This window comes from Nicotiana tabacum, chromosome 19, assembly GCF_000715075.1.
Source record: "Nicotiana tabacum cultivar K326 chromosome 19, ASM71507v2, whole genome shotgun sequence".
Taxonomy (NCBI): domain Eukaryota; kingdom Viridiplantae; phylum Streptophyta; class Magnoliopsida; order Solanales; family Solanaceae; genus Nicotiana; species Nicotiana tabacum.
This window is the reverse complement of record NC_134098.1, coordinates 35,266,086-35,293,129: the sequence shown is the minus strand read 5'-3', so window position 1 is coordinate 35,293,129 and position 27,044 is coordinate 35,266,086.

The window sequence follows — 27,044 nt, the reverse complement described above, 5'->3', positions numbered from 1 at the left end:
GCTTTATTCATGTTTTGCCAAGCTTGACTATCAAACCAGAACCGTTAGGTTTAAATTTCCAAATGAGTCAGTGATTGAATGGAAGGGGGATGATGTGTTGCCAAAGGGTAGGTTTATTTCTTACCTTAAGGCCATGAAGATGATTAACAAAGGATGTATCTACCATTTGGTTCGGGTCACGGACACCGATGCTGAGGCACCTACACTTGAGTCTGTGCCGGCGGTGAATGAATTTCCGGAAGTCTTTCCGGATGAGCTCCCTGGGATCCCGCCAGACAAGGAGATTGATTTTGGGATTTATATGATGCCAAGCATGCAACCTATATCTATTCCACCCTACAGAATGACACCAGCAAAATTGAAAGAGCTAAAGGAATAATTGAAAGATTTGTTAGAGAAGGGTTTCATTCGGCCGAGTGTGTCACCTTGGGGCGCACCGATACTATTTGTAAGAAAGAAGGATGGGTCGCTAAGGATGTGTATTGACTATCGGCATCTCAACAAGGTTACAATCAAAAATAAGTACCCACTACCAAGGATAGATGATTTGTTTGACCAATTGTAGGGTGCTGGATATTTCTCCAAGATTGATTTAAGATCTGGGTATCACCAATTGAACATTAGGGAGCAGGATATTTTGAGAACAGCTTTCAGGACACATTATGGGCACTTTGAATTTCTGGAAATGTCTTTTGGGCTAGCAAATGCCCCGACAACTTTTATGGACCTGATGAATCGAGTCTTCAAGCCTTTTCTTGACCTTTTTGTGTTAGTTTTCATTGAAGATATTCCGGTATATTCACAAGGTCAAGAGGACCACGTCGATCATCCCAGGACAGTCCTACAGACTCTATATCAACACAAGTTGTGTGCGAAGTTTTTGAAATGTGAATTTTGGCTTGAATCTGTTACATTTTTGGGGCATGTCGTCTCCAGAGAAGGAATTAAGGTTGATACTCAGAAGATTGCAGATGTGAAGAATTGTCCTAGACCTACAACTCCAATAGAGATTCATAATTTCTTGGGCTTAGCGGGATATTCAAGGAAGTTTGTGGAGGGGTTCTCTACTCTTGCCTCTCCGTTGACTAAATTGACGCAGAAGGCGGTTAAGTTTTAGTGGTCAGATGCTTGTGAATGAAGCTTCCAAGAATTGAAAACAGAATTAACTACAACACCGGTATTGACCCTACCAAAGGGTACATATGGGTTTTGTGGTATAGTGTGATGCTTCAAGAATCGGACTTGGGTGTGTATTAATACAACATGGTAAGGTTATAGCTTATGCTTATAGGCAACTCAAGAATCATGAAATGAACTATCCAACAAATGACTTAGAGCTTGCAGCGATGGTCTTTCGGTTGAAGATTTGACATCATTATTTGTATGGGGTCCATGTGGATATATTCACGGACCATAAGAGTCTTCAATATATTTTCAAACAGAAGGAATTAAATCCGAGGCAGAGAAGATGGCTTGAGCTACTCAAGGACTACAACATCGATATCATATATCATCCGGGGAAGGCTAATGTTGTGGCAGATGCTCTTAGCCGGAAATCTATGGGTAGTTTGGCTCACTTGGAGGCATATTAGAGGCTGTTGGCCAATGAGGTTCATCGATTGGTTAGTTTGGGAGTTTGTCTTGCGGATTCTAGTGAAGAAGGAGTGATTGTACAAAATAGGGCCGAATCATTGCTTTTTGTGGAAGTCAAGGAAAAGCAATACAATGATCCATTGTTGGTACAATTAAAGGAGGGGATTCATAAACATAAGACCATAGCCTTTTATCTTGGCATGGATGATGGTACACTAAGGTACCAAGGGCGACTATGTGTTCCAAATGTGGAGGGTCTCCAGGAAAGAATCATGACCGAGGCTCACACTTCTAGGTATTCCGTGCACCCGAGCTCTACAAAGATGTATCATGATCTTAGGGATGTCTACTGCTGGAATGATATGAAGAATAATATAGAAGACTTTGTGGCAAGATGTCCAAATTATCATCAAGTGAAGGCCGAACACCAAAGGCCGGGTGGGTTGGCACATAACATAAAAATCCCAATATGGAAGTGGTAGATGATCAATATGGACTTTGTGATAGGACTACCTCGCAAGTTCAACTCAATTTGGGTAATTGTGGACCGACTCACGAAATCAGCACACTTCTTACCTGCCAAGGCTACCGACATAGCATAACAGTATGCTCAGTTGTATATCAAGGAAATAGTCAGGTTGCATGGCACTCCAGTTTCTATTATCTCAGATTGAGGGGCACAAACAGTTCACGGCTAAATTTTGGAAGACGTTTCAGCAAGGTTTGGGTACTCGGGTGAATCTTAGTACAACCTTTCACCCACAGACAGACGGGTAGGTAGAGCAGACTATTCCGACGCTTGAGGATATGTTGCGCGCTTGTATTCTTGACTTTAAGGATAGCTGGGATAATCATTTTATACTCATATAATTTGACTATAACAACATTTATCATGCTAGTATCCAGATGGCACCATTCGAGACTTTATATGGTAGGAGATGTAGATCTCCCATTGGGTGGTTCGAGATTGGGGAAGCAAAATTGGTAGGGCCGGACCTCGTGCATCAGGCTGTGGAGAAGGTTATGATCATTACAGAACGGTTGAAAACTGCTCAAAGTCGTCAAAAGTCCTATTCGGATGTGCGTCGTAGGGATTTGGAGTTCAAAGAAGATGATTGGGTATTCTTGAAGGTTTCCCCTATGGAGGGTGTAATGAAATTTGGTAAGAAAGGAAAATTGAGTCCGAGGTATGTCGTAACGTACATGATCATTCAGAGGATTGGTCAGGTGGCTTACAGGCTAGAACTACCTCCAGACATATCTTTAATGCACCCGGTGTTTCATGTATCCATGTTGAAGAAGGTGGTCGGAGATCCGTCGCCTATTGTTCCGGTTGAGACTATCGAGATTAATGAAGAATTGACGTATGAAGAAATTCCAGTTGCCATTCTTAATAGGCAAGTTCGAAAGTTGAGGAACAAAGAAATTCCCTCCGTAGAAGTGTTATGGCGAAACCAACAAGTCGAAGAGGCCACCTGGGAGGTCGAGGAAGAAATGAATAAGAAGTACCCTCATTTGTTAGAATAGTCGTGTATTTATAAAGTTGTGTTCTATGAAAGTTTTAAGAGTTTAACTTCTATGAATTGTGTATCATTTGTACAGTTGATGTTAAGGGTGATCCCTTTTTGTGATATACTGCTCGTGAGGCCACAGTTGCCATTGTTTTTATGTTATGTTACATCATTGGTTCATGTACATGTTGTTATGATTGGTTTATGAGATTCTCTGACAGGTGGATAGGCCCAGTTACAAGGGAAACTCTAGCGAAAATTTTGGAAATTTGGGGAGTTAGTCAAAAATTGAAATTGTTGTTGTGTGTTATAGAAGCTGAGTTATATTGGTTTCTAATGGTGAATTTTGACCCCCATTCGAGGATGAATGATCCTAAGTGGGGGAGGATGTAAGGCCCCATAAATCTTTACCAAAAACCCGGGGTTTCGTGGTGCCAAAGTAGACTTATCTGTTGACGAGTGTATGGATTCTTCGCGGCTAGCTTGGGAGCCACGGTTCAGACTTTTTGGGTTGAACAGTGCATTGGGAGTCGAAGAAAATTTTTGGAAATGCAGGGCATTTCTGCGGTCGCAGAACTGGTCTGCGGACCGCAGATCTGCCGTAGACTGAGGCAGAAATTTAGGCAAAATTCCGGACCATTATGCAGTCCATTATGCGGGCCGCATAACCTATCGCAGAATCCAGCATGAAAATTTCTGGAGGATGGTTCAGCGGCACATTATGCGACCGTAGAATAGGTCTGTGGACCGCAGACTGGTCGCAGAGTGGGGCTGAGTTGCCCAGTTTGGTAGGGCCATTGTGCGGACCGCAAAAGCATTATGCGGTCACATATGCGACCGCAAATCGACGTCGGGGCTTCAATTTTTCTTATTTTTGACCAGATCCTATTTTGATATATTGAAGTAGAGGGACTTTTTTGAAGCAAAAAATATGGTATTTTACAGAGAAGTGAGAGTGTTCTAGAGAGAGGGGGGGAACCCTAGACTAATTGTTCATCAATCCTTGCTCAAGACTTGGTGAATTCACAAGGAAAAACTCACAAGGTCTTTATCCAAGATGTAAGATTCAAACCCTAGTCTTCAATTTCAAGTTTGGGTATGAGATGGGTAATTTGAGAGTATGATTTTTGGGTATGGGAGTTGTTATTTAACACATACATGAGCTAATAGGGATCGTAGGGAAGTTATTGAGCAATCTTGGGTGGTTTTGGTGTTGAATTAGTTGTGGAGTGAACAATCTTGGGTGGTTTTGGTGTTGAATTAGGGTGGTATTGAACAATCTTGGGTCTTCCTCATTTGTGTTAAATTTTTCTATGCCTCTAAATAGATCGAAGTTGCTAGGATTGTCGGAACTATTTAGTGAATTGAGGAAAGCTCTAAGCGAGGCATGAAGGATAAACTCTTATTCCAGTATCGGAATTCCTGAATCCTTGTAAAATTCTGTCATACATAATCGAACTTGAAATGATATTGCTGTGGGGTATTCAAACTAGTAGAATTGATGCCCAATTGGCATAATGTGTTAGAACCCTCATGTATTAATGATTCTCTATCTTTGACATAATCATGTTATACCCCTTTGGGAAGAAGAACTCGTATGAAATCAATGTGATTAAACACCTATTTCTCATATGATGAAACTTTATGAATTTATTCTTGCTAAGGCCAAAGATGCCAAACAATTGAGTAGAAGGGAACTCTTTTGTACATATTATTATTATTTTCGGAACTCGAGCCATGGAATTGTGGATACACCTCCACCCGCATACATTGGCATGAGGCGGTGAAGTCGCTTTGTGGAGAGTTGTGGCATCGTGGTTACACTTCTACCCGCATACGTTGGGGTGAGGCGGTGGGGCCGTTTTATGTATAATTATGATATTATGAATACACCTCCACCCACATACATTGGGGTGAGGCGGCGGGGCCGCTTGGTGTAGAGTTTCTGGTATTGTGATTGCACCTCCACCCACATATGTTGGGGTAAGGCGGCAAGGCCACTCTGTGTAAAGGTAGTTATGGGGGATTCCCGACTTGAAATTTATAAGTGATATTGGAAGTTCTTAATAAATCTGTTTTGACTTTTATGGCTATATAAGCCCTATGATTGCTACCATGATTCATCATATTCATGTTGAATTCCCAAGTACTTGAATAGATGTTTTGGTTTTCATACTAGTACTATTCGACATGTACTAACGTCTCTTTTGCCGGGGGTGTTGCATCTTTAATGGATGCAGGTGGTTCTACAGCGGGAGGCATTGAATAGTGAAAGCAGTACATCTTTTCCCAGCTGACTTGGTGAGCCCCACTTCATTCCGGGGTTGTGCATCTTTTGTTCGGTGTGTATTATGTTTTGAGGTATAGCCGGAGCCTTGTTGTCGGCATCATCATTGTACTCTTTTATATCTAATAGAGGCTCCGTAGACATAGTGTGGGTTGTGTATTAGTGTGGGAAAGTTAAACTAAAGATGTCATAATTGTATCTCATGCTTCCATTGTAAAACTATGGTTATGAAATGTATTGTTTTGGAGATTATAAATGTAGTAACTAATGGTGATGGAACTAGTGTTGTTCATGAACCCTCGTGGTATTAATTAATGAAGATTATATTCTCTATGTTTATGGGTAAGTTGGGTGGAAGTAAATCCAGTAGACTTGCTCGACCGGGTTATCTCGGTTGAGCGCCAGTCGCGCTCCCCGAGGTCGGGGCATGACATCCGATTTGGGTCGTGACAGACAACTTGTCATAGTTCTGTATATATTCACAAAGAAAGGCCTAGAGATTGGATAAAAGCAGGAGGAAATGGGAGATAAAAGTTGCATAGGCGCCCGTATAAGGACAGAGTCGTACAGGCTACATGACAGAAGGTAGAAACAATTACGAGATTGGAAGAATTTCGATCACATGTCGTGGTGTGAGAAAGAGGCCTAAAGGGGGGAATACCCCGGCCTTTGGATTTATTCATAGAACAGTATCCTAGAAGGCAAGGACATTATTAAGATATTCATAAAAGATATAAGTTATGAGACTCATAAGCGCATAAGTCAACATTTGAGTACGTATTTTCCAAAGGGGGCAATGATGTTACACCCTATGTTTTCATACGTGAGAGTACGTCGTAAGTCAACTGATGTAAGCTTAGAAATTTGATCATATTTGAAAGTACATAAAGAAAGTTAATCATGTTACCATGGAGGTTACAAATATTTAAGATCATTAATAACAAGTATCAAGAGGGTTGGAAGACTTAGAAGCTAAACAAATTTAAGATAATAAGTTTCATCGAAAGTAAGTTGGGAATGTTATAACATGTACATTTGGGGTGAGAATAGGGTGCTTAACATGATAAGGAGGTTATATTATGAGTTATGTTAGTCGTATGATAGTTGTGTGTTATGATTTAAAGTAAAGCAGGTTGTGAAACAAAAGTTGGCAAAGGTCATCACTAGTTACATTCATAAATGTTCTGAACTTTAGGTCAAATGTAGCTGATCTTTTCTCCCATTATACTTGGAATTACTGGATTATCCACCTACAAAATGGAATATCTATGAGTCTAGTTTCTAGATCATTAAACCATTTGTCAATACGACATCGGAGTAGAGAGATATTCACATTTTTGCGAGAATACGCAGGAAGCCCCTATGGGACCCACTTGGTCGGTGGCCGACCTTCACTTGTTTTTATCTTGTTTTTGGGATGAGCTTTGCTTATTTTTCGAAATCCTTCCATCCTCACACTCTCCAAACCCTCCCAAATAGCTCCCCCAATTCTACAAACAAGGTTCAAAAAAATACTCCATAATCCAACATCAAAGTTGGCCAAAGATGAAGAATAACCGCTCTATGGTGTTGTGATGTGAATAAGGATGATGGTGAATTAAGTTGAGCTTATTGTTCGAATTTTACCTACTTCCTGAGGTATGTTTAACATCCTTTTGATGATGTTTAAGTTTAATTACATGTTGGTTATGGTGTTGGAGTTAAAGATTACAAGATAGCACTTGAAAGGGGAAGAGATATTGTTATCTTTTGCTGGGTTGTTTTAAGGATATATATATATATGTTGTTATGGATGGAAAATGGGGAAACTAACTTAATTATGATATTCTTTCTGTTGTTATGCATGTCTATATGTTTATCAAGTGAATTGGTGAAAGAAACATATGAAACTTTAGATTGTAAGTGAAGATTAGCTTACGTCACTTCTATGGTGTTGTATTGCCATTAAGGGCTGTTGTAAGCTAAATATACCTTGGATTTTGACTTGAAGCTACTTTAGGAGGTATTTGTATTGTGTTCTTGCATGTGCTTATGGTTATATTGATGTTTCTTTAAATGGATGGACTAGACATGAACTAGTAAATAAAGTTGCTAATTGAGGATAGTTGGAGTTGTGGATTATTTCCTTTGTTATTAATGTATGGTATAAGGCTGGAATCATTGATGAATGACTTCATTATCATGTTAATGATACTGTTAAAATAATATAAGAAGTCTATAATGGGTGATATGGGCTATACAGATTCCAATCGGAGCTTGCCGCTCGTCGTGAAGTAGTTGTGACTTGTTGTTGTTATATGTTGTTTTGTTATTGATATTTATATGTTGCTGGATTTCTCTGGTTGTTGTTGTTTGTATACGGTATTGGAGGAGGCCCTTGTTACAAGGGAGATGCTGCCGAATTTACGTCAACAAGCTAATAGCTTAAGTAACAGACTTAGCCTTTACTTAACACTGATTTTGAATCTCTTTATGCTATGGTAGATTGAGTTGAGTTATTTGAAGAGTTTCTTGGAAGGTATTAAGGAATCAACAGGGTTAAGGAATGTTAAGGCTAAACCTTTCTTTCATTTTGGCATGATCCCGTAACTACATTTGTTTGATAACGAGACCTAAAGAGAAGTTCATATTCCTGAATTTATGTATATTATCCTAGACTCATAAGTTATCATATTATCCCTTATTAGGACTTTATATTCAGGTAAGTATTGACTTCTTTCAGTCACGAGAGCAGAGGGTCTATATATATATATATAATATTATAGTATTTTCACCACCATCGAGCTATAATCGATGGATAGGCCCCTATTGGGAAACCTCTTATCAGATGGTAAGTTATATACCGAGTTTACTGTGGCCGAGCGCGAAATCTTTGATAAGATGGTAAGTTATATACCGAGCCTACTGTGGTCGAACGCCTATGAGAGAGTCCAGAATGGCCAAGATACAGAGTCTAGTATGGGCGAGAGCCTATGAGCAAGCCTACTACGGCAGAGCAGTTATACGTACCGAGCCTTATAGGGCCGAACATCTATTTTACTTACTATATTGATATAATTGAGTCAGTATCAGTAGGTAAGCATATCTTTAGATCATCTTTGAGTCCTAGTTACTTTTAGTTATTATATTATCTGTTCAGTTTCAGCTTTTAGTTATTCTGTTGCCTTACATACGCGGTACATTATTTCATGCTGATGTCCCTTTTACTGGGGATGCTGCATTTCATGCCTGCAGGTCCTGATATACCGCTGGATAGATCTTCCTAGTAGACAGAGTCAAACATCAGCTCGGTTGGTAAGCTCCACCTCCTCGGAGTTATCAAGTCTAGACCTTGGAGTCCATTTTATATATATAGGTTTGATGGGTAGGTCGTGGCCCTGTCCCAACCATCATATAGTTTTGTTATCTCTAGAGGCTTGTTGACGAGTCCTGTATATTTTGTATGTTAGTATTGTGGCCTTGCTAGCCCTTTGTGCATGTTCAGTTTGGTATTTCATACTGTAGACGTTCGTGGTGGCTTCGTCGGCTTGCACAACTATGTATATGGGCATTTGGGTATGTTTACCCCTTAGATGAGATAGACGTTATTTTCAGATGATTAAGAATATGGCCTCATCGGCCTAAGTTGAGGGTTCCCCCTCCAGAGTTCACAGTTACAGGGTGGTATTCTCAAGCCGAGTATGGCATCGGGTGCCGTCCACGCCTCTTCAGATTTGGGGCATGACACTAATAACTTATCCTCTCCCGGCTCAAATCACCCAACTGGAGAATGACATTGTCGCCCATATACAGCCTCATACTAAGCCATCTGGATACTCGACTGCTTAGCTATTGTTGTAGGCAAACTCTAAAAGTGGCAAGAACTAATCCCAAGAACTCCCGAAATCCATAACACAAGTGCGAAGCATATCCTCAAAAATCTGAATAGTGCGCTCGGACTGTCCGTCTATCTGATGGTGAAATGTTGTACTCAACTCATCCCGAGTGCCTAGCTCACACTGTACAGCTTTCCAGAAATGCGATGTGAAATGCGTACCTCAGTCAGAGATGATGGATACCGATATGCCATCCAAGGCTAATGGCCTCTCCGCTCCCGGTAGCTATGCTAAGCTACCCAAACTCTCCGCCTTTGGACTCAAGGCATCAACCACCATATTGGCCTTCCCGGGATGATATAGAATGGTGATATCATAGTCCTTAAGTAACTTTATGTTACAACCCAAATTCGCGTACCTTAGATCACGCCGTAAGTTAGTAGACGTAAATCCAAGAAGAGATTATCTTTGAGATGATAAGAAGTTAATCCTATTGGTCTTAAACGATACAAGGGTGTATAAGAGTGGTTAACAAGTATTAGAAGTTAAACGAATCAAGGATGTTGTAACCCGTATTTTCGGGTAACACTAGAGGTGATTAATTGTCCCAAGAGGTCATGTTTTAATGTATTTGAATCATATAATATCCGTATCATAAGTCTTGAAGTCAAGCGAGTTATGAAACAAAGTCGATAAAAGTTGTCGCAACATAGGTTTATAATTTTACTTAAACTTTAGGTCAAATGTTACTACATTTTTACTCCCAATGTGCTTGGAATTATGGGGTGATCTACCTATCAAATTGAAGATCTATGAGTCTAGTTTCCAACGCATTAAACCGTTCGTCAATACGATCTCGGAATAGAGAGATATTCGCGTTTTCGCGAGAGTGCGCCAAGCTGCTCTCTATGGGGCCCACAGAGGCGGTTTAAGACATATGGACATATATAAGATACCTCAACCCCGTTTTAAGTCATTATTTTTCAGTATATTCAGACCTTATAACCCTAAAAACAGTCTCTCAAGGTTCTCTCATGATCCAAGACCCAAACAAAGGGCAAACAACACAAATCAAATGTCGGGAATCACGTGGCGCTAGTAAGTTTCTTGTTCTTCTTGTTGTTGCTGATTTTTGTGTTGTTCCAGCTCGTGTGGGAGGTTGTTTTAAGTGTTTTATGTTCTGTAAATACTCCTTCAAGTTTTTAATATCAACCCTAGGTGATTTCAAGTCTTCTAAAGTAATTCTAGTGCCGAAAAACCCGAATTGATTGCTAGTTTCGCTTCCTTGTTCTTGTGGCAGAATAGGAGAGATATTTCGTGGAAAATTAAGGTCAAATTGGAGTTGTTATTTCTGTTTAAAGGTAAGGAACCTCTTACTCTATATATATTTAAGATTATCCAAGTTGCAGCTAAGTCGTTGAAGCTAGAACTTGTGAAATATATATCGAAAGGCTTGGTAGTAATGTTGTTGGTTGGTGGACTGTTTTGGAGGCTCAATATGATTATTAATGATGTTGTTTGGGCTGTTTGGTGATTGTATTGACTTGTGGGAAGTCATATAAATAGGGGAGGTGCTGTCCGTTTCATCGTAAAATAGGTTGCGGTCGATACATAATAGTTACGACGCTTAAACGATAATGATAGTGTCATTTCTCTTATTGTAGACTAAGGAGTCGTGACATTTGCATAGCTTGAGGTTGGGCAGTATATACAAGGTATGTGAGTCTATCTCCTTCATTCTTTTTCATGACTCTGATTGTACATAATGTAATGAACGAGCTCCCAAAGATACTCTACTCTTAGAAGCTAGCAGTACTTACATTGCTGCCCTTCTTATGAAACGATTGATATTGATGTTACTTCTCTTATTCTTATATTATCAATGTTGTTGGTAGTTCCTGATTCTTATAAGATTCTTGATGAAGAGTTAATCCTAATAACGTGTACGAAGGATACCGACCTTACGTCACTCCGAAAGGTTCAAAATGTGATTCCAATGAGTCCAGCATGCATCATATATATGTATCTATTTTACTCTACCGAGCCGCGCTATAGTCGGCCGGGTATGGCACCTATTGTGCAACCACTGATCAGTTGGGTTTTACCGAGCTCCAACATGGCCGGGTACGATTCTACCGAGCCCTATGATGGCCGGGTACGTTTTACCGAGCCTATTACGGCCGGGTACGATATGATGATGGTGATGCCCACAAAGGCGTATGTTTTAAAAGTTTATGTATATATATGTATGTATCATGTATTTCATGTCAGTAGCCCTCAGAGGTACCCAGATGTCACAGGTTGTATATTCCCTATCCCTGTTTACATTACTGTTCTTACTTATGCTTTCCTGCCTTACATACTCAGTACTTTATTCGTACTGATGTCCTTTTTATTTGTGGATGCTGCATGTCGTGCTGCAGGTCCTGATAGACGGGTAGACGCAGCTCCCCCACCACAGTAGGTTGTCCAGTTCAGCGGTTATTGGCGAGATCCCTTCTCCGGACTTGCCGTGGTCTTGGTATGCATTTTTTGTTATAGACATTATGGGTATGTCGGGGCCCTGTTCCGGCAATGTTGTAGCACTTATGTTCCTTTAGAAGCTCATAGACAGGTGTCGGCTTATGTATGGTTTAGAATGCCTTGTCGGCTGATTTTTGTTGTATAGTCTTTCATGGCATCATGTTAGCTCGTACCTTATATATAGTTTCTTGACAGTCTTGTCGTCCCATGTTATGTATGTTCATGACATTATCTTTCATTTTTGGATGTTCATGATCCATGTCTACTATTTATATTGATCTTGTCGGCCCTTAAAGATAATAAGGAAGGTTAGATAAAATGTACGTTGGTGCTCGGCAAGTATGGCCCGGGTGCTAGTCATGACCCTCCAGTTGGGTCGTGACAAACTTGGTATCAGAGCAAGTCTGTCCTAGGGGATGTCTATGAGCCGTGTCTAGTAGAGTTTTGATTATAGATGTGTAGCGCGCCACATTTATAATCAGGAGGCTACGTGAAATCTAGGGTTGTTACCTTCTTCCTGAATCTAGATCGTGCATAGAGTTGAGTCGTAAGTGTTCATATCTAATATACACCTTGTTTTCCTTTAGCGATGCCTTCGACTAGGAAGCAAGCGATTAGTAAACGGCTTGATACAGCTGTGGGAAAGGGTAACATTCAGGTGCCTCCAGTCATAGCAGGCCAAAGTGAGCCTCAGAGTGAGATGCCATCTCATACCTCTCCGTCTCCTCCAGAGGATATTAGGAGGCACCCAGTACATCCAGTTCCTCCGTCTAGCACTACAAACCACGATATGCGCAGTGCGGTGCAATTGTTGACTAGCTTGGTAGCTGCTCAGGCTTAGAGGCAGAATACCGGTGCTGCTGATAAACTGGTTAGTGCGAGAGTTCGTGATTTTATTAATCTAAACCCTCTAGTGTTTACCGGATCAGACCCCAAGGAGGACCCGCAAACATTTATTGATCAGGTTCATTGTACATTGCGGGTTATGCATGCTAGTGATACGGAGGCAGTAGAGTTGGCTTTTTATCGGTTACAGGATTTAGCAATTTTATGGTATGATAGTTGGGAGAGATCTAGGGGTCCGAACGCTCCTCCAGCCGTGTGGAAGGAATTTTCTGAGGCCTTTCTTCGTCACTACTTGCCAGCTGAGATACGACGAGCTAGAGCTGATAAGTTCTTGAACCTTCGACAGGGTAATATGAGTGTATGAGAGTATAGTATACAGTTTGATTCTTTAGCAAGGTATACTCCCCATATAGTGGCCGAGATGAGTGATAGGGTGCACCTGTTCGTGAACGGGTTGGGACCACATCTGATAAATGAGTGCACAACAGCCTCCTTGGTAGAGGGCATGGATATTTCCCATATTCAGGCTTATGCCCAGACCCTTCAGGATCATAAGTTATATGCTAAGCTCTCTAAATGTGAATTCTTGCTGAACTCAGTAGCATTCCTTGGCCATGTGATATTTGATGAGGGTATTAATGTCGACACTCAAAAGATCGATGCAGTGAAGAATTGGCCGAGACCTACAACACAGTCAGAAGTCCGCAGCTTCCTGGGGCTAGCAGGATATTATAGGTGGTTTGTAGAAGGGTTTTCCTTTATATCAGCACCATTGACTAAGTTAACACAGAAAACTACCAAGTTCCAGTGGATTGATGCTTGTGAACATAGTTTTCTGGAGCTAAAGAATCGATTGACATCCGCGCCAGTGCTCACTCTCCCAGAAGGAACAGAAGGTTATGTGGTATATTATGATGCCTCAGGTATAGGTTTGGGGTGCGCATTGATGCAACGTGGGAAGGTGACTGCTTATGCATCAAGACAATTAAAGAAGCATGAAAAGAATTACCCGACACATGATTTGGAATTGGCTGCAGTAATATATGCTTTGAAGATATGGCGGCACTACTTATACGGCGTCCATGTTGACATCTACACAAATCACAAGAGTTTACAATACATCTTCAAGCAGAAGGAGTTGAATTTGAGGCAGCGTAGGTGGCTTGAATTACTGAAAAACTACGATGTCGAGATATTGTACCATCCCGGTAAAGCCAATGTTGTGGAAGACGCTCTCAGCCGTAAGTCAATGGGAAGCTTAATACATATTAAGGCAGGTAGACAAGGGTTGACCAAAGAGCTTCACCAGCTGGCCAATATGAGAATCAGATTGTTGGACTCTGATGACGGAGGTGTTACTGTACAGAATACAGCAGAATCATCTTTGGTAGCCGAGGTAAAAGCACGGCAATATGAAGATCCTACCTTAGTAAGATTGAGAGAGGGAATTCAGCAGTGTAAGATTACAGCTTTCAAGATCGGAGGAGATGGGACACTGAGATACCAGGGCCGATTATGTGTACCTAGTGTGGCAGGGTTACGAGAGAAGATTATGATTGAGATTCACCAGTCCCGATATTCTATCCATCCTGGCTCGACAAAGATGTATCATGACGTTAAGGAGCAGTATTGGTGGGATAACATGAAGAAGTCTATTGCAGAATTTGTAGCCCAGTGTCCTAATTGTCAACAAGTAAAGATCGAGCATCAGAAACCTAGTGGATTGATTCAGAATATAGAGATTCCGACCTGGAAATGGGAGGTGATTAATATGGACTTCATTATTGGATTACCTCGCTCTTATCATAAGTTTGACTCCATCTGGGTGATAGTTGATCGACTTACAAAATCTGCCCATTTTCTGCCAGTTAAGACAACTTACACAGCTAAAGATTATGCGAAGTTGTATATCAAGGAGATTGTTAGGCTTCATGGTGTGCCGGTATCTATTATATCAGACCGAGGATCTCAATTTACGGCTAACTCTTGGAGGTCTTTTCAGAAGGGTTTAGGTACACAAGTAAATCTCAGCACTGCATTCCATCCGCAGACTGACAGACAGGCTGAATGTACCATTCAGATGCTTGAAGATATGCTACGAGCATATGTTCTAGATTTCAAGGGGAATTGGGATGACCATCTGGCACTTATAGAATTCCCCTACAATAATAGCTACCATTCCAGTATTAAAATGGCCCTGTATGAGGCACTGTATGTGAGGAGATGTAGATCACCAGTTGGATGGTTCGAAGTCGGTGAGATAGAATTATATGGGCAAGATTTGATTCACCAAGCCATTGAGAAGGTGAAAGTGATACAAGAGCGACTGAGGACGGCAAAAAAAAGGCAAAAGTCTTATTCCGATGTCCGACGTCGTGATCTGGAATTTGAGGTTGGTGATTAGGTTTTCCTGAAGATCTCACCAATGAAGGGTGTTATGCGTTTTTGGAAGAAGGGTAAGTTGAGTCCGCGGTATATTGGGCCGTACAAAATTCTTCGACGAATTGGACAGGTTGCTTATGAGTTAGAATTGCCATCCGAATTGGAATTTGTACACCCGGTATTCCATGTATCTATGTTGAGGAAATGTATTGGAGACCCTTCTCGGGTCGTCCCTATCAAAGATGTACAAGTTACAAAGGATCTATCATATGATGAAGTGCCAGTGACTATATTAGATCGACAAGTCCGCAAGCTGAGAATAAAGGATGTAGCTTCCGTCAAAGTATTATGGAGGAACAAGAATATAGAAGAAATGACATGGGAAGCAGAAGAGGAGATGAAGTCTAAATACCCTTACCTATTCCAGAGTGAAGATAACGAGGATGCCGGGGGAAAGAAGGACGCATTATAAGGTGGAACGGCTCTATGAGGTAAGCAATAGCTTGTGAATACTTTTTTTTAATACAAAATGGTGATATGCAGATAATGTACATATCCATAATGCTTTGTATAGTCTTGTAAGGCCATAGGTTGGGTTTAACTGCTTGCAAGTTTGGCTAGTGTCCATTTTATAGGGGAAGCTCAGCCGGAAATTTCCGTCGGAATCCACGATGAGTTAGACACCCCATAAACCCTTACATTCGAGGACGAATGTTCCTAAGGGGGAGAGGGTGTTACAACCCAAATTCGCGTACCTTAGATCACGCTGTAAGTTAGTAGACGTAAATCCAAGAAGAGACTATCTTTGAGATGATAAGAAGTTAATCCTATTGGTCTTAAACGATACAAGGGTGTATAAGAGTGGTTAACAAGTATTAGAAGTTAAACGAATCAAGGATGTTGTAACCCGTATTTTCGGGTAACACTAGAGGTGATTAATTGTCTAAAGCGGTCTTGTTTTAATGTATTTGAATCATATAATATCCGCATCATAAGTCTTGAAGTCAAGCGAGTTATGAAACAAAAGTCGATAAAAGTTGTCGCAACTTAGGTTTATAATTTTACTTAAACTTTAGGTCAAATGTTACAACATTTTTTCTCCCAATGTTCTTGGAATTATGGGATGATCTACCTATCAAATTGAAGATCTATGAGTCTAGTTTCCAACGCATTAAACCGTTCGTCGATACGATCTCGGAATAGAGAGATATTCGCGTTTTCGCGAGAGTGCGCCAAACTGCTCTCTATGGGGCCCACAAAGGCGGTTTAAGACATATGGACATATATAAGATACCTCAACCCCGTTTTAAGTCATTATTTTTCAGTATATTCAGACCTTATAACCCTAAAAACAGTCTCTCAAGGTTCTCTCATGATCCAAGACCCAAACAAAGGGCAAACAACACAAATCAAATGTCGGGAATCCCGTGGCGCTAGTAAGTTTCTTGTTCTTCTTGTTGTTGCTGATTTTTGTGTTGTTCCAGCTCGTGTGGGAGGTTATTTTAAGTGTTTTATGTTCTGTAAATACTCCTTCAAGTTTTTAATATCAACCCTAGGTGATTTCAAGTCTTCTAAAGTAATTCTAGTGCCGAAAATCCCGAATTGATTGCTAGTTTCGCTTCCTTGTTCTTGTGGCAGAATTGGAGAGATATTTCGTGGAAAATTAAGGTCAAATTGGAGTTGTTATTTCTGTTTAAAGGTAAGGAACCTCTTACTCTATATATATTTAAGATTATCCAAGTTGCAGCTAAGTCGTTGAAGCTAGAACTTGTGAAATATATATCGAAAGGCTTGGTAGTAATGTTGTTGGTTGGTGGACTATTTTGGAGGCTCAATATGATTATTAATGATGTTGTTTGGGCTGTTTGGTGATTGTATTGACTTGTGGGAAGTCATATAAATAGGGGAGGTGCTGTCCGTTTCATCGTAAAATAGGTTGCGGTCGATACATAATAGTTACGACGCTTAAACGATAATGATAGTGTCATTTCTCTTATTGTAGACTAAGGAGTCGTGACATTTGCATAGCTTGAGGTTGGGCAGTATATACAAGGTATGTGAGTCTATCTCCTTCATTCTTTTTCACGACTCCGATTGTACATAATGTAATGAACGAGCTCCCAAAGATACTCTACTCTTAGAAGCTAGCAGTACTTACATTGCTGCCCTTCTTATGAAACGATTGATATTGATGTTACTTCTCTTATTCTTATATTATCAATGTTGTTGGTAGTTCCTGATTCTTATAAGATTCTTGATGAAGAGTTAATCCTAATAACGTGTACGAAGGATACCGACCTTACGTCACTCCGAAAGGTTCAAAATGTGATTCCAATGAGTCCAGCATGCATCATATATATGTATCTATTTTACTCTAACGAGCCGCGCTATAGTCGGCCGGGTATGGCACCTATTGTGCAACCACTGATCAGTTGGGTTTTACCGAGCCCTATGATGGCCGGGTACGATTCTACCGAGCCCTATGATGGCCGGGTACATTTTACCGAGCCTATTACGGCCGGGTACGATATGATGATGGTGATGCCCACAAAGGCATATGTTTTAAAAGTTTATGTATATATATGTATGTATCATGTATTTCATGTCAGTAGCCCTCAGAGGTACCCAGATGTCACAGGTTGTATATTCCCTATCACTGTTTACATTATTGTTCTTACTTATGCTATTCTGCCTTACATACTCAGTACTTTATTCGTACTGACGTCCTTTTTATTTGTGGACGCTGCATGTCGTGCTGCAGGTCCTGATAGACAGGTAGACGTAGCTCCCCCACCACAGTAGGCTGTCCAGTTCAGCGGTTATTGGCGAGATCCCTTCTCCGGACTTGCCGTGGTCTTGGTATGCATTTTTGTTATAGACATTATGGGTATGTCGGGGCCCTGTTCCGGCAATGTTGTAGCACTTATGTTCCTTTAGAGGCTCATAGACAGGTGTCGACTTATGTATGGTTTAGAATGCCTTGTCGGCTGATTTTTGTTGTATAGTCTTTCATGGCATAATGTTAGCTCGTACCTTATATATAGTTTCTTGACAGTCTTGTCATCCCATGTTATGTATGTTCATGATATTATATTTCATTGTTGGATGTTCATGATCCATGTCTACTATTTATATTGATCTTGTCAGCCCTTAAAGATAATAAGGAAGGTTAGATAAAATGTACGTTGGTGCTCGGCAAGTATGGCCCGGGTGCTAGTCATGACCCTCCAGTTGGGTCGTGACACTTTAACCACCTCTGCTATCGTAAGTTAGGATCTTTCTATTTGAAAAATTGTTGTAGACTCTGGTGGTCGATATAGACCTCACAAGGAACACCATACAACTAATGCTGCTAGATCTTCAATGCATGAAAAATGGCTGCCAACTTCAAGTCGTGGAATGGATAATTCTTCACATGGGTCTTCAGCTGTCGAGATGCATAGACAATCACCCTACCGTCTTGCATCAACACCGTGCCAAGGCCAATATGTGACGCATCACAATATATAGTATAAGACCCCAAGCACGTAGGCAACACCAACACTGGGGCTGTAATCAAAGTAGTCTTGAGCTTCTGGAAGCTCGCCTCACAATCCTCGAACCATCTGAATGGAGCACCCTTCTGGGTCAATCTAGTCATAGGTGAAGCTATAGATGAGAAACCATCTACGAAACGACGGTAATACCCGGCCAAACCAAGGAAGCTCCGGATCTCAATAGCTGAAGACGGTCTGGGCCGATTCTGCACTGCTTTAATCTTCTTCTGATCTACCTTGATCCCCTCACTTGATATCACATGACCCAAAAATGCCACCGAATCAAGCTAGAATTTCACACTTTGAGAATTTTGCATATGACTTCTTCTCTCTCAAGGTTTGGAGCATGATCCTCAAGTGCTACTCATGATCTTCCTGACTGCAGGAGTACACCAAGATGTCGTCAGTAAACACAATGACGAATAAATCAAGATAAGCTTGGAATACACTGTTCATCAGGTGCATAAATGCTGTTGGGCCATTGGTCAGCCCAAATGAAATCACAAGAAACTTGTAGTGACCATACATAGTCCTAAAGGCAGTCTTCGGAATATACGGATCCTGAATCTTCTGCTGACGATAACCTGACTGCATATCAATCTTTGAGAACATTCTAACACCCTGTAGCTAATCAAATAAGTCATCTATGCATGGCAATAGATACTTGTTCATCACTGTAACCTTGTTCAATTGTCGATAATCAATACTAATGCACATAGAACCATCCTTCTTCACAAACAACACCGGAGCACCCCACGGTGACACACTAGGATGAATAAAACCCTTATCAAGAAACCATTCCAACTGCTCCTTTAATTCCTTCAGCTCCGCTGGGGCCATACGATATGGTGGAATAGGAACTGATTATCATAACTGACTACTAGTAGGAGTATCAGCACTGATATCCCTCACGAAGGCTAGATAAGCATCACACCCTTTCTCAACCATCCACCCAGCCTTTAGAAATGATACAACCCTGCTAGGAACATAATCTAATGCACCCCTCAACTCTAACTGTGGTAAACCTGGCATAGCCAGTGTCACAGTCTTAGCGTGACAATCTAGAATAGCATGATAGGGCGACAACCAGTCCATGCCCAAGATAACATCAAAGTCTACCATACTAAGTAACACTAGATCAACTCTGGTCTCAAAACCACTAATAACAACTAAACATGACCGATACACATGGTCCACAACAATATAATCTCCCACAGGCATGGACACATAAATAGGAGAGAACTCAAAGAATCACGAGATATATCCAAATAAGGAGCAAACTAAGATAACACATATGAATAAGTGGATCCCGGATCAAATAAGGCTGATGCATCTCTATGGAAAATCGTAACCATACCTTTAATGACTCAGTCTAAAGTAACTGCCTCCGTCCTACCTGAAAAATCATAGAATCTGGCCTAGCATCTCCCTCTAAGGAAATCTGTACCCACCCGTCCCCCACCCCTAGCTGGTTGTGCGGGTGGAGCGGCAACTAGGGTAGCAATTATGGTCTGAGTAGTCTGTGGAGGTGCACCCCTCTTGAGTCTGGGGCAATCTTTAACCTTGTGGCAGGTATCACCATACTCAAAGCAAGCTCTCGGTGGGTGTGGCTACTGGGACTGACTCGGGCCTGGTCGGCTGGACTGACTGCTGAAGGCACCCCCTATAGGAGGTGTACTAGAAAGTAGTTGAGCAAAGTGTGCAACCTGAGACCTCAGAAATGTCACGCCCCAAAATCGTGGAGCACGACCGGCGAGCAAGCTTGTTAGATTTCTTTCTACCCAAATTCATCCATGAATAAGGATAATACATATTTTCATTAATTAGACAACAAGGTGATCATGTCTACAATACCAATTCATTACCATTAGTTACTCTATTAATTATGTCTCAAAACACACACACACACCCCTTCATGGTTCAAAGTGGAACGAGTGATTTAATCACAACACAACTTGTTTAACATTCCCAACACCCATACACAACTCACACTTAGTCTACAGAGCCTCTAAAATTACCAAAGAGTACAATGATAGTGCCGACAACAAGGCTCTGGCTATATCTCAAAACATGATAACACATAAGAAACAAAAGATGCATAACCCCGGAATGAGATGGGGCTCACCAAGTCAGCTGGAAAGAATGAGCACTGCTATCACTAGTCAGTATCCTCCGCTGTGGAACCACTTGCATCAATTAAAGATGCAGCGCCCCTAGCAAAAGGGGCGTTAGTACATGTCGAATAGTACTAGTATGAAAACCAAATACCAATTTAAGAACTCGGAAATACAGTAAGAATAAGATGAATCAAGGTGACAATAGAATAGCATAGATAGTTGTTTAAACTAAAGCAAGTTTATCAAGAGCTGTCATTAACATTTATAGAATATAAGGTGAGATTCACCGTAACCATTTTCACACAAAGTGGCGCCGCTATCTCATCCCAATATATGCAGGTGGAGGTGTAAGCACAATACCAAATCTCTACTTAAGAGGCCCTGCCTCCTCACCCCAATGTATATGGGTGGAGGTATAAACACAATACCTATTTTCACACACAGCGTCCCCGCCGCCTCACCCCAATATATGCGGGTGGAAATGCATCAACGATACCAATACCTACACAAAACAGCCATGCATCCTCACCCCAATATATATATGTGGGTGGTGGTGCAACAATAATACCAAAATCATAAACAAAGCGGCATTGCCACCTCACCCCAATGTATGCGGGTGAAGGTGTAATTCCAATCACAATCTCTACACAATTTGGCATAATAATTTCCCCATAAATCACGACTTGGAATTATAACATGTAGATGCACAATCCATAGTTTGGAACACATCCTCAATTTATAATCCAATATAATAAGAGCATTTGAAACACGAATTGAACATATATCTTTGTCACAAAACTTATTCGGAATACTTGATTTGTAATAAATATCTTGGAACTTATAAGGATATTGGGGTTCCAATTCTCAAAGAAGAGTTTAGCCAACATACCTCAATTGAACTTCCTTAAACTCTAAATTATTCTGGAATTCTTAGCAACTTCAATCTATTTTAGAAATATAACAAGTTGAACCAGAATTAGGAAGATGATCATGGTTCTAGCTCATTTAAGCATTTTATCAAACACTAAGTGTGCATTAAGGGTTCAAGGTCCTTTTATGGAGGATTCCATCATCCCACAACCCATTATTTACCATTTTTATCTCACAATATTCCTACACCCTTTGATAACATATGCAAGCAAAATAAACAACTCCCACACCCATGAATTGTCTTGCTAATTACCCATTCTTAGATAAATTTTGAAATTAAGGGCTAGGGTGTAAAATCTTACCTCTAGGATGAAGACCTAGTGAGTTTTCCTTGTTAATATTCAAATATTTGAGCAAGAATTGAAGGACAATTTGTTGAAGATCACTCTCCCACTCTAGGGCACTCTCTCACCCTCAAAATATCCGATTTTAGCTCAAAAATGATACAAATCGTCTATTTAAAGAAGTAGGGCCGGGGTTACAAAAACCCAAGAATGAAGCTTTGGAACAGGGTATGGTCGCATATGCGACTACATAATGCTTATGCGGTTCGTAGAATAGGCCGCATAATTGCCCTCCGGAACTAGGCAAATCTGACTCAGTCTGAGGTCATTATGTGACCCGCAGATCTGTTCTGCGGTCACATAATGCACCGTAGAACTAGTCTGCGGTCGCATAATGTGCTGCAGAACCTCCCTTCAAAAAATCTCAAAGCTGGATATATGAACAGAGTGTGGCCCGCAAAATCGATTTACGGTCGCATAATGGACTGTGAAATGACATAAAATATTCCCCATTTGCCTGCCTCACTCTGCGGCCATTATGCGGTCTGTAGAGTGATTCTGCGACCGCATAGTGGGCTGCATAAGTGCATTTCTTCAGCCCAAATGTTTCCTTTACTTTCCAGTGCATTGTTCAACATAAAACGTCCGACCGAATTTATACAATCCTCAAACACGTAAACCCAGTTCGGCACCACGAAACATTATTTTTCCTTTGCGAAATTTTATGGGGCCTTACAGGAATACTCGGAGGACCACTAGAAGTTGGAAGTGCTGAATGAACTGGACGACTCACATAGTCTCTACCATGACGAGCTGTAGCTGCAACATGATCACCACTAAATCCTCCCATACCTCAAGGCCTCTTGGCCTCCTTATCATCTCTCTCACAGCTTTGCATACCCTCCAACCTCCGTGCAATCTCAACCACCTGCTGATACGGAGTATCTGACTCCAACTCCGTAGCCATGCTGAATCTAATACCATAACTGAGCCCCTCTGTGTAAGTAAAGCTGCCTCTGTTGGACTACCCTCCTCGTACACGCCACCACTGATATGCCACTCCGGACAACTGGAAAGTGATGAAAGTAACCCCACTCGTCTCCACAATACCCATAGTGCGGAGAGTATGGGGGCACTCCTAAAGAAAACCATGTGCATCCTTTGAAGCCAAACCACTGAAAGTAGGAGGGTGGTACTTCTTGAACCTCTCGAGCCTATGTTGCTCCACCTCAGATGCTTCTTCCCTAACCACGGGCTGAACCGGAGCAACAGGCTATACCAGTATAACCTATGGGACCTGATCAACCTGGAACCGCTACTCGGGGGTACGGGCCGAGGGAGTTTTGTCACGCCCCGAACCTAGGAGCGAGACAAGCACCCCGTGCCTCACCTAACCTGGCGTACCAAATTGCGACTAAGGGACTCTGAACACATAATGTCATACTTTGGCCATGGGGCCACCTTGCAAGACAATTTGCGAAGCAAAATATAAAACTGAATGGAAACTAGCACTAACTAAATATCAATATAAAGCTAGGCCGACAAGGCCGTCATAGCTACTACAGCTGACAAACCACCAATTTATACAAACCCAACATAATGCACTAACCAACAGGATATGCCTACAAGCCTCTACTGATAGATGTACTGTGATCGGAACAGGGCCCCGACCTACCCATAACATATATACAGATATACATAAGATGTACACAAAACTCTAGTCCTGGCAACTCCGAAATACGTGGAGCTTACCGATCAGGCGGAACTCGGAAAACACCTACTGAGGAGGTCTACCCGTCTGTCTGTCTGAACCTGCACGCATGAAATGCAGCGCCCCCAAAAAAGGGACGTCAGTACGAAATAATGTACCGAGTATGTAAGGCAATAAAATAACTGAAAATAACTGGGAGTCAAAGATGATCTGGAGATATACTTACCTGCTGATACTGACTCAACTCCTTCAATATAGTAAGTAAAATAATTGTACGGCCTTATAAGGCTCGGTATATATAACTGCTCTGCCATAGTAGGCTCGCTTATAGGCGCTCGGCCATACTAGGCTATGTATCTCGACCATGCTGGGCTCGCTCATAGGCGCTCGGCCACAGTAGGCTCGGTATATAACTTTCCATCTGATCAGAGGTTGCCCAATAGGGGCCTGCCCATCGATTATAGCTCGATGGTAATGAAAATACTGTAATACTGTATATATAGGCTTGCTGCTCTCTTGACTGAAAGAAGACAATACTAAAATTGAATATAGAGTCTCGATAAGGAATAATATTGTAACTTATGAGACTAGAATAGTGTGAATAAATTCATGAATATGAACTTCTCTTTTGTCTCATTACTAACACATGTAGCTACGAGATCATGCCAAAATGAAGGAAGGCTTAGCCTTAACATACCTTATCACAATCTTTTCAATCACCAAGTTGAACTCACCTCTTCGCACCTTAATCTACAAGAATGATAATAATATTATCGTTAAGTTACGAAAGGTACAACTATCGCACAACGAACGACAAACCTATTTTGTATTAAAACGGGCAGCATCTCCCCTATAATATGCCCTTCCTCCAACTTCAAGATAACACCAACAATACAAGGACAGAACAATAACAACATATATACATCATTTTCCAGCCCTATATACACCATCAAATACTACAAAATAGCCCAACACACCCCAATCTCTTCGTACACAAAACGACCACCGTAGTAGTGTCAAACGACCCGAAAATGTTATGACGAACGACCAGCCAACCACCCTACATTTATATGGTATTTATAAACCCCCTTCCTCCTCCAAAACTCCACAAAATAGTAATAAAACACGCAGCCCAACGGCAACACAAAACAGTCCACAAAACAGTCCGCTACAAGTGAATAACTCGAACTCACGGCTTCCGATCACCATCCCGTGAGTTCTTACAAGTATAGAACGACTTACCATGAATCTACAGCAGAAAAAATGGATGAAAGAGAGCAGTAAACTCACCTTATTTGTTGGATAACTCAGCTCCTATCTTGGTTCTTCAAACTCTAAGTTTTACCTCCAATTGGAACTTGAAAGGGAGAGAAAATCAATTAGGGTTTGTGGGAAATTTTTGGGAGGATTCTTTGCAGAGCTTATGTCTGGTTATTATGCTCTATTTTAAGTCTAATATATGAAGAAAATAGGCCCTTAAAAGGCCTCTTTGGACGACCCTAAATGGCCCATTTTTGGGCTTTCATTTAAGCAAGTAGGTGACACACCTACTTGTCACCTAGCAGCTTGCGCAGTATCGCAAAAATGCACATATCTCTCTACTCCGATGTCGTATTGACAAATGGTTTAATGCGTTGGAAAATAGACTCATAGATCTTTAATTTGATGGGTGGAACACACCATAACTCTAAGTATATTGGGAGAAAATTGCAGTTACATTTGACCCAAAGTTTCAGTAAAACTTATGAATGTAACTTCTGATGACTTTCATCGACTTTTGTTCCACAACTCGCTTGACTTAAAAACATAACACACGGATGTAATACGACTAATATAAATCATAACATAATCTCTTTATCATGTTAATCACCCTAGTCTCACCCCAATGGTACATGTTATAACATTCCCAACTTGTCGACTTTCGATGAAACATTGTTTTATTTAATTGCTTTAGCTTCTGAACTGTCCAACCCTCTTTGTACTTGTTGTTCATGATCTTCAATATTTGTAACCTCAGAGGTAATATGATTAACTTACTTTATATACTTTTAAATATTATCTCATTTTTTTGTCCTACATTAGTTTGCTTACGACGCATTTTTACATACGAAAATATAGGGTGTAACATCACTCCCCCTTGGGAACATTCATCCTCGAATGTTTACTCTTGGAGACTTTGGAAACTTTTTCCAGAGTATCCTTCGTACACTAGGTTAAAACCAACCTGCACGTAGCCAGAAACATACTATGCATGCCACACATGGCCAATCTTTATAAATAGCAGCAATTTGCCTCACCGACCGTAAATCATAAATATTGAAAGTGAAAAATAAAAGCTTACCTGATGACCTGCTAGCCTACATAGAGCTATGTTGTAGCGTCCCATCTCGAACCATATCTTCATTTTGAAATAGGTGGGGGTATTTAGACTTCATTTCTTCCTCCGATTCCCACGTCATCTCTTCTACATTCTTCCTCCTCCATAAAACCTTTACGGAAGCTACCTCCTTATTTCGTAGATTGCGGATTTGTCGGTCTAGGATGGCAACTGGAATTTCCTCATATGACAAGTCCTCTGTAATCTGTACATCATCCGTGGGCACCACTCGGGTAGGATCGCCAATGCACTTCCGTAGCATAGATACGTGAAAAACCGGATGGACAGACTCCAATTCTGAGGGCAACTCTAACTCATAAGCTAGTTGGCCCACTCTCCGAATGATCCTATAAGGCCCAATATACCATGGGCTAAGCTTTCCTTTCTTGCCAAACCTCATCACGCCCTTCATAGGTGATACCTTTAAGAATACCCAGTCATTAATCCTGAACTCTAAGTCTCGTCGCCGCACGTCAAAATATGACTTCTGACGACTCTGAGCTGTCAACAGTCGCTCCCGGATAACCTTTACTTTCTCTACGGCCTGCTGAACCAGGTCTGGCCCATGTAACCCAGATTCTCCAACATCAAACCACCCTATAGGAGATCTGCACTTACGCCCATACAAAGCCTCGTACGGAGCCATCTGGATACTGGAGTGGTAACTGTTATTATATGCAAACTCGATAAGAGGTAGATGTTCATCCCAACTTCTTTTAAAATCCAACACACATACTCGTAACATATCCTCAAGCGTCTGAATTGTGCGCTCGGCTTGTCCATCAGTCTGTGGATGAAAAGCTGTGCTGAGATTCACCTGAGTCCCTAGACCTCTCTGAAATGACCTCCAAAAATGTGCTGTAAACTGAGCCCCACGGTCAGATATAATAGAAACTGGTACTCCGTGTAGCCGCACTATCTCCTTAATATATAACTTTGCATAATCTTCTACTGTATATGTAGATCTGACCGGTAGGAAGTGAGCTGATTTCGTGAGCCTATCGACTATCACCCATATGGAATCGAACTTACGATTAGAACGAGGTAAACCCATGATAAAGTCCATGTTTATCGCCTCCCATTTCCATGTCGGGATCTCTATAGTCTGCATTAGCCCTCCGGGCTTCTGGTG